The sequence below is a fragment of the Balaenoptera borealis genome (genome assembly GCF_965194805.1).
Source record: "Balaenoptera borealis genome assembly, chromosome: 5".
NCBI lineage: Eukaryota > Metazoa > Chordata > Mammalia > Artiodactyla > Balaenopteridae > Balaenoptera > Balaenoptera borealis.
In genome coordinates, this window is record NC_138862.1 from 59,816,325 (window position 1) to 59,828,901 (window position 12,577).

General features: G+C 44.7%; 1 protein-coding gene across 1 annotated transcript in view; it reads left to right on the forward strand.

Annotated features, from left to right (window-relative positions):
• LOC309630042 (uncharacterized protein) overlaps positions 1 to 12,577 on the forward strand; it is a 173,560-nt gene that overhangs the window by 146,874 nt on the left and 14,109 nt on the right. The gene's annotated exons all lie outside the window — the stretch shown is intronic.

The following is a 12,577-nucleotide window of genomic DNA, read 5'->3' on the forward strand; positions in this document are numbered from 1 at the left end:
CCTCCCTCCCTGAGAGAAGGACCGCAGAATGGCAGGCTGGCGAGCAGAAATGCTGAAGCAGCGCAGATATTTGATGATTCCCAGCAGACACTGCACTAACGCTGGCCTACCACCTGTGAGTCATATCTCGTTTAAGGCGCCGTTTGTTGGGTACGTCGTTGCCTGCAGCCAAACGTAACCCCTAACTGCTAGCAATTTGAAATGAGTTAGATTCAGCAGAGATCACCTATGATGTGCTAGGTTTGGGAATACGAGGATGAGAATGATAAAGCCCACTACCCTCAGAGAGTTCACGAACTAGTGCACTAGAGAAGATACATAAGCAAACTATTCTACTGTAGTCGATACCTTCTAAAGTGGAGGTTTGTTAAAAGTGTTCTGGGAACAGTCATCATTATTAATAAGGAAGCAAAATGTACTGGGGTAAACTGCGTGGCGTTATAAGTTATTCTCATCCCTTATAATACATATACGTATATAGGTAAATCCGATAAACTCACTGAATAGCCACAATTCATATTATTGATATTGCCTGTCAAATCATGAAGTCACAGTTATTTTATCCTCCCATAAGTACCACTTTACACTTGTTTATTTTCTCTGGTGGGGTCAGAGGCCCTCCATATTTCGTAGGTAAATTTCTCAAACCTTTGTCAACTCCTTATATACAAGAGAAACCCCAAGAAGTCCATGGAAAAATAAACTGAGTCTCAAAGAGCACCAGTGACAAAGGACAGTCTGGTCTGAAGCACACCCAGAAGTGAATGCCAAAGTGCGGTAGCGGCATTTCCACCCAGGGCACCTACTGCAGCAGAGGCTGCCCTGCCTTTCTCCCTAATTTGTGATTCTCTCGGGTGCATTCCTCTTTCCTTGTCTGCTTCCTGCCTCATTCCCCATCAGCCCTCCCTAGTCTTCTGGCTGGCATCTATTCCTCCCACTTTCTCACACGGTCCATCTCTCTCTCCCTTATCCAACCATGAGTTAAGAATAATAATTTTTTTAATGTTATTTGCTGCTTTTATTGAAGAGAATTTTATCCAAGATTTTAATTTTTTGAAGTTGATGATTAAATTAATTGATATTTCGCAAAAACAAAAATAAATTGCTTTAACATTTTTGAAGAGGTAATACATTCACATGTTTCAAAATTTAAGAATTTTGAAAGTATATATGTAAAATATCTCCCTCACATCTGCCACCTAGCTCTCTTGCTCAGGACAACCAACATTACCAGTTTTGTGTGTATCTTTGCATAACTATTTTATATACAGGTAAATATGTTCACCTATTTCCCCACTTTGTTCTACAAAAAGATGGCATATACTACATACCTCTTTTTTTTTCACTTAATATATATTAAAAATCTTTCAGGGACTTCCCTGGCGGTCCAGTGGTTAAGACTCCACGCTTCCAATTCAGGGGGCACGGGTTTGATCCCTGGTCGGGGAACTAAGATCCCACATGCTGTGGGGTGTGGCCAAAAAAAAAAAACATAAAAAAAAATCTTTCATAACAGCACATAAAAAAGCATTCTCATTCTTTTTTAAGCTGAAAATGTTTCTTTCCATAAATGTATCATAATTTAGCCCCCACTGATGGACATTTGTTTCCAACCTTTTATTATTTAAAATAATGATGCAATAAATAGCATTATATATGCATCATTTCACAGATGAGAGAGTATTTTAGGATAAATTCCAAGAAGGGAGTAAAATAGTATGAACGCTTGTGATTATGATAAATATTGCCAAATTTCTCTTCATAAAATATATTATTTTGTGCTTCTACTTACAGTGTATGGAAGTGCCTATTTCCCTAAACCCTCACCAACTCAGTTTATCAAACTTTTTGGACTTCATCAATTTGATAGGTGAAAAATGGTCTGTCAGTGTATTTTTAAGTAGTTTCTCTTATTATGAACGAGATTGTTCATCTTTCACACATTTCAGAGCTATTTGCATATTCTTTTCTATTAAATATCTGTTAATATCCTTTACCCTTTCTTCTACTGTGTTGGTAAGATTTTTTTATTGCTGTTTTCCAAGTTATTTATTCATGAGGGAAATTAACCGTTTGTGATATAAGATGCCTATTTTGCCCCAGTGTGGCACGTGTCTTTTGATTCTGCTTATCAAGGACTTTTACCCGGCAGTTCACATGTAGTCAAATTGATTAATCTTTTCACTTCTGATTTCTAGTTTTGTTTCATTCTTAGAAAGGCCTTCTGATGGAAGAGGAGTTTTTTATAATTACCTTCTTTTTTTTTTTTTTAAAGCTAAATCAGTCTCTTGTCAGCATTACAACCCAGGAATGTTTTTTTGTTAAGGACCTGAGAGCTATCTTCTTTTTTTTTTTTTTTTTTAAATAAATTTATTTATTTATTTTTGGCTGTGTTGGGTCTTCGTTTCTGTGCGAGGGCTTTCTCTAGTTGCGGCAAGTGGGGGCCACTCTTCATCGCGGTGCGCGGGCCTCTCACTGTCGCAGCCTCTCCCGTTGCGGAGCACTGGCTCCAGACGCACAGGCTCAGTAGTTGTGGCTCACGGGCCTAGTTGCTCCGTGGCATGTGGGATCTTCCCAGACCAGGGCTCGAACCCGTGTCCCCTGCATTGGCAGGCAGATTCTCAACCACTGTACCACCAAGGAAGCCCCTATAATTACCTTCTTGATTATACATTATATTGAATGTCAGTCAATAAGTTGTTTCTTATGTGACTAGTGCAGGTTAGAGAATGATCAGGAATCAAAGCAGATGGAGGATGGGGTGCAGGTGGTGAGAATCTGGGTTCAGATCCTCTCCACTCCTGGTTGTGTTGCTAGGTAAGAGGGCTTGGACTTATTCTGACATCCACTCCATCCATTTGTCTGCTGTAAGTGAATGAACGTGTCCACGAAAGCTCCATGGGCTAGGTGTATGTGAAAGTGAAAGGAGGATTCTAAGATGCTTTGATGACATGTGTGCATAAACATTTGAATTTCTTCACCTCTGCATATCATAGTGTCATGTCTTCTGCTGGACATGTAGATGCTTCCTGTCTGTATAATGTTGATATTGTTTTTCCTCGAAGATAAAGATTCTGGCATAGGAGTTATAGAAAAACTCATTACAGCTGAGAAAGATCCCCCAATACATTGCATTTCAGTGGAAGTTGAGGGAGGTGGGAGTGAGGGGTGGGAGTCGTTCAGTCACCACTCCTTGGTTGAGCAGGGCTTGAGAGGGAGTCAAGCTTAGACGTGTGTAATGAGGCACCTGTAACAAGCTAGAGCCATCCTGACTCTTCGTCTTCACCAGCCATAGCCTCCCAGCCGTATGGGTCCTAGCTCCCTCCTTCAGATGAAGCCAAAATCCCAGACAGGCACCTGAACAGGAAAAGCTGCCCTCCTGCAGGACTGGGAAGCCTCCGCCAGTTCCCAAGATGGCAGCATCTGAGTTTGCAGAAGCAACAGCCAACACCCCCCCACCGCCCCTGCGCAGTGTCCTTACAACCTCAGAGGAGCAGAGAAGCTGGCCACTTATGACCCCAAACTGGGCTCCAGAGCATCTTGACTTACTTCCAAGGAGCACCACTCAGGCTTTAAGGATTTGTCCTTTGGTTTTCTCATTTTTTTAGGGCATTTTGAGATCATGTCCTGCTTATACAAGGTTCTAAACTGAGAGGAGTGGTCAGAAGCTCTGCTGCCATTGGGTCACACATGGTGGGTCACTCTGAGGATATTGGCCTCATTCGTCAGGTGCTCCCAGGGCTTGGGCTATGGGGAGGTGAATGGTGGGGCTGCTTGGGGTCCAGCAGGACAGAGTGATGGGCAGCCACAGAGAGGAGAATTAGGAGATTTGGGTGCCAGGAGGCCAGGTCATCTCAAGTCAGTCTCATAGACTGTATCATGGACACAGAATCTTGGGGTAGAGTTAGAAGTGGGGGCTGAAGGATGGAGGAGGTTTGTTATAGTCATGGTAACAGCTCTGTGTGAGAGCCAAGATGGTAGAGGCCTGGAGATGCTCTTCTACTGCTGCCCTACACAGTCAGCAGCTGGATATATCTGATAAGGTCATTTAACATCTGGGGCATTAGTTAGCACACATGTGAGACACGGCTAGCCTCAGTGGTTTTAAGAGAGCCCCACCTGTTTCTGATGGGGTAGAAAGAAGAGAGGATTCATTTGAGTCAGGGGATTCAGAATCGATGAGGAAGAGGTTGTGTCCAATAGAAAGGCAGCTATATCCAAGGAAGTTCTACAGGCAGGTCTTTCCGTTGTCCCCTGAGTTGGGATTCAGGTGGTTTGAGGGCATTTTCCGTCTGAAACTATGGCAGTGACTTGAGACTTAAGTAAGAAAAAGAGATTGAGACATGAGAGAAAAGGCTCCAAGTTATGGACTGAAAGGTAATCAGCCAGCAGGAAAGGAAAGAGTGGGCATTTATTCATTCCACCACTGTTCACTAAACCTTGTGTGCTAGATACTGTTTAAGGTGCCAGGGATATAGCAGTGAACAAAACAAAATCCCTGCTCTCCTGGTACCTATATTCTAGTGGGGGTGACAGATGATATCTATCTATGTATTTTAATATATATTTCTGTAATTATGTATTTATATATACCTTCCCTCCATCACTTACCTGTCTATCCCCTTCCCTGGTTCTATTAGCACTTTTCCCTACTGTTAATAGATAAGTGATGGAGGGAGGATGCTATTCTAGATAGAATGGACATAGAATGCTTCGGTGGTAACGATGTGACATTTGAGCAGAACTGGAATGAAGTGAGAGGGAGCCATGTAGACAGAGGCAAGAGCATCCAAGGCAAAGGGCGCAGTAAGCCCAGAGGCAGGCGGGAGTGTGCTGGTGCCACAAGGAAACCCCTAGGGCTGGAAATAAGTGAGTGAGGGTGGCATCATAGGGGATAAGGTCACAGAGGTTAGAGGGGATGTCGTGGTACAGGCCACATGGGGCCTGGCAGAACATAACAAGGATTTAGGAATGTATTCTGAGTGCGGTAAGAGGCAGTTGTAGGATCACATACTCATCAGGTTACTGGGCCGCCTGGGAGACACTGTGCCCACATGTACGTGTGATTCTCCGGTGCTGTACTTGCCTCCTAGCCTGTGAAAGGTTGTGCCCCCCAAAGCCCCAGTTGCAGGGAAAACAGATGTGTATTTCAACCGCCGATTGTGTAGTTGTAGGCCGCAGAGAGGCCTGAAGCCGGGAGAAAGACATAAAGCGTGCAGGTCTCAGGCCACTTGAGCAAAGCCTTCCTCATCTGGATGATGGCAGATGCAGCCTTGCAGGTGGGGGTTAGCCTTGGCCTCCTACTTGAGTTGCATCTTGTGCTAGTAAGTGGCTGGTGCTCCAGTGTTCAGAAAACAGTGTCTGCTTCCTGCTCCCTGAATTCTTCCTCCTAACCTCTCCATAGACCAGGCCTCTGCTTAACAGAGCCTAGGAGGACACCTGCTACGTCCATCTTCTTCCGCCTGGGACAAAGGACTGGGCAGGCCTTTACAAGTTTCTTCCTTGCATAGGAAGTGAGATGTCCCCCTAAGTCCCCATACAGTTAAAGAATGGGCTTTGTCTAGAGAGTTTATAGATTCAGCCTGGAAAACCCCACCCTCCTCATTAGATTCAAATGCATTAGCAGATGCGCACAAGGCAGGAACCCAGGTTCCAGAAGCTGACTTCTTTCACAGGGGTCCTTCCTTGAAGTCTGAGAAAATGCAGGTGGTCTGGTCATTTGTACATTTTGTTCTGTGTTTGTGTGTGTGTGTGTTTGGTTTACAACACAAAGGTCTCTTTCTTGCTCATGCTGCATGTCCCGCGTGCATGGCTGTAGGCCCACACTGTCTTCATTCCAGAACCAAGGCTGAAGGTATAGTCCCTGCTGCAACAGGCTCACGATCGTCCTCAGGACCATTCCCAAACACTGATGGTTTGTGCAAAACAGGGTGCAACTTCTGTGCTTTCTTCGGCAAAAGAAGCCCATACTGTCTGCCCAGCATCACGTTCTTGCTCCCATCTCCCTATTTTGTTTTCATCATAAAGTTTTTGAACACACTGGCGTACATGCACGTGCGCACGCACACGCACACACATCATGATACTGTTGTTGAAGACTGCTGACCTAGAAAGATATTCACATGAAACAGTACGCTCAGTATAACCTAAGTATAGGTAATTATGCATAGCTATAACTGCCAGAGTAATGGCATTATGGGTGATTTTTATTTTCATCTTTTTTCTGTGCATTTTCAAATTTAAAACATATTTTAAAAAATCCGTATATCCCATCTACCTGGATACATAATAATATCAGAAAGTTACCGTCTCAACCTCAGTACTTCCTGTCTAACAACTCTCTACAAGGCAGGGCCTTGTAAGTCCCTCCAACAAATCCTCTTTTAAATAGAGCACTTGTGTGTGGTAAACATTGACGGACTGATCCCCTGACCTAGTGACCAACCTCCTTTTGTTAGGTGCCTGCACTCGGTTTAGAACCATTCACAGGCAAGGTCACAGAACTGAGAGAGATTTCAGAAATGATCCTGCCTGACTGCCTGCTCAGTGCACAGCTCTCCTTTCTACATGTCTGACTGGGGCCTGTCCAGTCTCTGCTTAGTCATATCACAGGGTAGGGAGACCAGCCATTGTTGGGTAATGGCCTTAGTTAAGAAGGTCCACCTTATAGAGAGGAGGGATCTATCCCCACAGAACACGCACCCTCAGATCCTAGCCCCATATTTATGGCACCTCATGGCTCTAAGAGCTCATCCCAAGGAAAATAAAAGGGGGTGTGAGATGAAGAACTGACATTTTCTGTTGTTTTTCGGTAGTTTTGTTTTTGTTTTGTTTTGACTTAAGAATCTCTTTTCGTTCATCTAAGTTTCTTTTCCATGCTGTCTGGCACCACTCAAAGATTTGCCTTGTTCTCTACTTCTCTCTTTTTATGTCTGAGGTTTCTTTCTCTCCCAGATGAAACATTTGTTTCTCCCCACTTCATCCTGGCCACCTTTCTTTGGAAACCATCCCTGCTCTTTTATTTTCTACCCTATAGGTAACTGGCTTTCTTTGACTTTTCCCCTCCTATTTCCCATCACCCTTTTTCTTTCTTCATCAGAACTTCTTATTCTCTCTTTCCCTTTTAGGGTCATATTGCAACAGTTAGAGACATTGTAATACCACCCCTCCAAACATGAATCAAAATAAAAGCAGTACCTAACTATAAAACAAATTTATGGGAGAACAAATTGTTTTTTTCAGATTTTGACAATAATGATTATTTCGATGCTTTTTTTGGGCATTTTTTAATTGTAAAAGACACACCACCCAAAATGTACCATTTTAAAATGTACAATTCACTGTCACTAAGTACATTCACAAAGTTGTACAACCATCACCACTATCTAGTTCCAGATCTTTTGCATCACCCCAAATGGAAACTCCATGCTCATTAAGCAAGCATTCCCCATTCTCCCCTCCCCCAAACCTACAGCAACAACTAAACTGCATTCTGTCACTATGGATTTGCCATTTGTAGATATTTTATATAAATGAAATGATACAATACGTGGCCTTTTGTGTCTGGCTTCTTTAACTTTGCATAATGTTTTCTAAGTTCATCATTGTTGTAGCATGCATCAGTACTTCATTTCTTTCTTATGGCTAGATAATATTCCACTATATGAATATACCACATTTTGTTTATCCATTCACTCATCAGTGGATGGATATTTGGGTGGTTTCCATCTTTCAGAGATTGTAAATAGTGCTGCTATGAACTTTTTCATACAAGTTTTTGTTTGAACACAAATGCTTTTTTGGAAGTATTAATTTTTTTTCTCCAAAACGCAGGCTTGTTTGTTTCTTGCTCGGGACAGGGGTGGGTGTGGCACTGCTTCGCTGATGCCCTAAGGAAGGTTCAGCTTGTCCACTGGTGATCTCCATCTGTTCCTTGTTCTTGTGCCTCTTGATCATCTATCTCCCCATTTTTCCCTTACCCTCTCTTCCCTGCACAAATTTGCATGTATGTGGACTCTCCCCCACTCAAACAATTTGGAATTCACATTGGCAAGTGGATTTCCTCCTCTTACACAGGTTTCTTTTATATATATATATATACAATGAATGTGTACAATTCAGAAAGCCCTTAGGCCTCAGTTCTTAGCTTAGCTTCCCCTAACAAGGCCCCCTCTCCAAGTCGATTCCAGGAAATCAGGCTCCCGGAGCTCAAGCCAGGAGAGGCCCTTCCTCGGGCCTGAGCTCATAAAGCCAAGGTGTGTCTGGGCCCCCAGCTCTGTCAGGCTTGGAACTTGAGCCTTCACTCGCTGGCTGCTGTCAGAGTTCAGTGCTCCCTGCCAAGCCCTTGGAAAGCTGGGGGCCAGAGAGAACAGAGAGGTGTCAGATTACTGCCTGCAGAAAGGAGGGGGCTGCCCTATCTGACACACACCCCCCCTCCCCTGGTGTACAGTGTCACCGTTACGTGTACAGCGGGGTGGGTGAGCAACCCCAGGCATCGTCAGCGTTCAGGATCGCATCACAAAATACAGTGCGATTATCTTGCCTCCTCTCAGAAGTACAGAGGCCCGCGCTCCCTTCCCCTTTGCCTCTCCCACCCCTTTTTCCTGGGTTTGCAGCTCTCCCCCTCCTCCACATCCCCTGCTTTCCCCCATCTGTTTTTCTGGTGATTTCCCCCAAAAAACCGCTCTAGTTCTCTCCTGTCCCTTTGATTCCCTCCCCCTCCTTTCATCCTCCAAACCTTTTCCATCCACTCCCTGTCTCCTTGCCTTTCTCGGTGTGCCTTTTGGATCTGTTTCCTTTGACGCTGGTCCCAGGCCTGCTGCCAAGTTTCAGACCCATTAGTGAGGTGCCTTGCTGACTGAAACACAAATCAAGGCTGATCCGGGTGCAATTAGCAGCTGCTCGCACCTCATCTGGAACGCATTAGCCAGCCCTGAGAGTGGAGGGAGGGAAACAGGAGGGAAATATGGACGCCAAACAGAGCAGATCTCCTATTTTGGAACAGGGATCCTGACCCAGTAGACGTATAATTGAAAATAAGATACAAGTAGACAAAGAGGCCCCCCATGAGAGGCACAGATGAGTGACCTGTTAACTGACCTTGGGTATCCTTCAGCATCTATGCAAGGGATACAGAATCCTCCACATTTGATTCAGGTGTAGAACTATCATCCAGGAAAAGGGGTGTCTGTTCCCTTTAATCCAGATATTTGAACACTCGTGCGATCCAGGAGTCCTCTGCTCTCTTGCTGCGTACTGTTATCTTAGTACTGCTTCTAGAAATCTAATGTGCATTAAGAATCACCTGGCATTGAGTTAAAAATGCAGATTCTGATTCACTAGCACTGGAGAGGGGCCTGGGATTCTGCATGTATAACAAGCTGGTGGATGGACCACACTTCAGGAGTCTAGGACAATTCAGCTCATGTAATGTTGGTCAAATACCCCTGCTAGAGGCTTCTCCCAGGACCCTGTCCTTCTCTTTGTTAGTACTCAGAATTACAATTAAGGATAAATGATGTAATTAGCTGTTTGATGCCTATCTTCCAAGTCAAGTGCAAGCTGTCCAAGGGCAAGGACCAGTCCTGTCTGGTTCACTTCTGTATCCCCAGTACTAGCCCAGGGTGTTACTTATAGCAGGTGGTCAATAAACATTTCACAAGTGAATTCTCATGAGTGAATGAACCAGCTCAGTCCTCAAGGCCCATCACAAGTCTCTCCTCTTTCAGAGAGCCTTCCTAGCCCAGCATTCCTTAACTGTACCTGCCTGGCGATAGTTGATAGTTTCCCATGTGTTTCAGCCCCTTAGCTAGATCATTAGCTACTTGAAACTGGGACTTGGTCTGCTGAGTTTCTGAACTTTTTTATGCCCTTCCTCCTCCATACACCATCCCCCCAGTACTGCCTTGCTCTAGTAGGCATTTAATGTCAGTTGATTGATTGAGAGACCCTAGGATGATGCCAAGTTCTATTTAGAACTCAATTATAATGCCCAAGGGTTGGCTGAATTTTGGCTTGGACCAAAGCCAAGGTTTCACATGCCCCAGTGGAAAAGTCTTTAATACTACCTAACACATCTGTGTGTGGGAAGGCTGAGACATTATGTGTGTACAAAATCAAGAGATTGTGAGGCTCCCAGAGCAGCTATAAATCAGGCCACTCTGGAGGGTTAACTGGTGCGCCTGCAGCCATTACCTCACTCCAGTTTCTCCACTGAAAACCATGGCTCACGGTGTAGGGCACACTTGCAGGAGTGAGGGCTGCTGTTCTTTTCCGGGATCAGGCAGACCATTTACCTTGGAAATACAGAAAACTGGCTCGCTGCTTTCTCCCATAGATGGGAGAACCTGGTTTTGTTTGGAATTCATCAAATGTCCTATTTTTCAAACATTCAGGGATTTGTGAAACCCAGTGTGCCTTTTGTCAAGCACTTTCCCCCCATAATCTTAAAACACCTGTGTATTGTAAGGGACATTTAATGCATATGCTTACTTACCCTTAAATCATCAAAATACTGTTATGCAAGATCTGTTTGATGTCTAAGAAACTTTATGAGCATTATTTGGAAGTTTAAAAACCTTGCTTTCAGCATAAAAAACAGGAAGGTGTGTTTTTCTTAAAACACATTGCCTTTAACACAAAAAGATGTGAGGGCCTTTCCAGAATCCTAATTTTGCAGGGCTTAAGGGGTTCAGAGCCAGCGCAGTCCAGGCTCACATCCCTGTCTCTTCAGTGAATCAAAGCGTAGCTGAAAGTCCCAGGCTTGGCAGACTCTGTGACCCTTCAGTACCCAATGGTGACAAAGCTTAATCTGTCTGGAGACTCCCAAGCATATTTTACAACCAGTACCCCAGATGCATGTTCCACGTGTAATCCTGCAAAATGCCTGGCTGTGGCCTGATTATCTTCTTAGGCAGATAAGACATAAATCCTAGGGTGTTAGAGACAACTTTTGAAGTTTGAAAGTACCTGGCAAAGAAAAACCACCAGAAATGCAGCTCAAAGATGTAGTTCTATGGGATGGATTTTCAATGATCTGATTATCTCAGGGCAGGGAATGAGGCAGGAAACGTAGGGTGTCCTGTTATCTCTTAAGGCTCTGCCCCAAATTGGCCCTGAAAACTGAGAGCCACCACTTTGGTCTCTGTGTTCTGGTTCACTTACAGGTGAAATGGTGAAATGGCTGGGGTGGGTGAGTTTCAAAGCAATGCTGATACACACACGCACACACACACACACACAATGTATATAAATGTCCCATATAAACACAATGAGTGAGCAATAGAGAAAGTATGCAGTGCACCTAACACAAAGAAGAAACTTAGTGAATAGTTGTTGAATGAGGAGTGACTGCACGTTGCTGAGAATAGGTAACAGGAAATCTGAATCCACAACCGTCAACTCTCAGATAATAGGCTCACCTGTTCCACCGTGGGGACATAGAAGTTTGGGGGTAACAGGAGAAAGGAAGATGGCCATTGGGCAGTTAGCAGTGGCCTAAGCAAGTGGTGAGAAGCAGAGGCATAAGGAGACCCATGTTCCCCAGGCCACCTGGCCTGCCTCTCCATCGTCCTTTCTCCTCTGCGACCTTGGAGCCCAGCCTAAAATGAGCAGAGCCATGCCTGGGGAATGAGTCCTCCAGAAATGATATTCAGCTTCCGAGTTAACCACTCAGCAGATAGCACTGAAGGCCTGCCACCTGTCAAGCATGGCCCAGCTGTCTCAGAGCCACAGTGGTGGCTAAGATGCACCCTCAGAGAGTTCACAGTCTGGCACAGGCGAGTGGCCAGCTTCCTTCTTGCCCGCCCGATATTCAAGGGAGTGTGAATGGAAATGACAGGACAGAAGGAGAGATAAGCAAGAGATGGAATCAACAGCACTGAGCCCTGAGCAGACGTGAGGGGCAAAGGACAAGGCAGCATTAAGGAAACCGTTGAAGGTTCAGGTCTCGGTGTCTCAGAGGATGGTGGTGATATTAGCAAAAATAGAGATTACAGAGGAGAAAAGCAGTTGAGAGGGAAGATGCCAGGGCCAATTTGGAACCTACCTGCTAAATCTGGTGAGACATCTCTGTAAAATGGCACTAAGGGAGGCCTTTATTCATCTGGGGAGAAAAAAAAAATGGCTGCCTAGAAAGTTCATACACACGCAGCAAAAAGGAGAGAAAAATGAGGTGAGAGAGCGTGAAAGCCCTTGCTGAAGGGGCTGCATTCTGGCCTGACATGAGATCAGCAGAAACAGGGGGCTCCCTTGGCCTGAGCACGCCTAGATCAGAACTAGCACACCGCTGTGTCTCACTTTTGATCACTCTAAGTGTTCTCAAAGTGAGAGGAACGAGTAATCTCACAGCCCCTAAAACTAGATCAGATGTGTGTGCTTCAGTGGGTAGTGGTGGCTCTACATATGGAAGATTGTATTCAGAAATGCCCGACTCCAGCACTTAGATTCCATGCACATGTGGAAGGAATTGAGGAGATAGCCAGACTTAAATACTCCACCCCCACAGTGTGGCGTCCTGATGCGTTTTGGAAACAGAAGAGCACCATGGTGGGAAAACCTCTGCGCAGTTAAATATGGA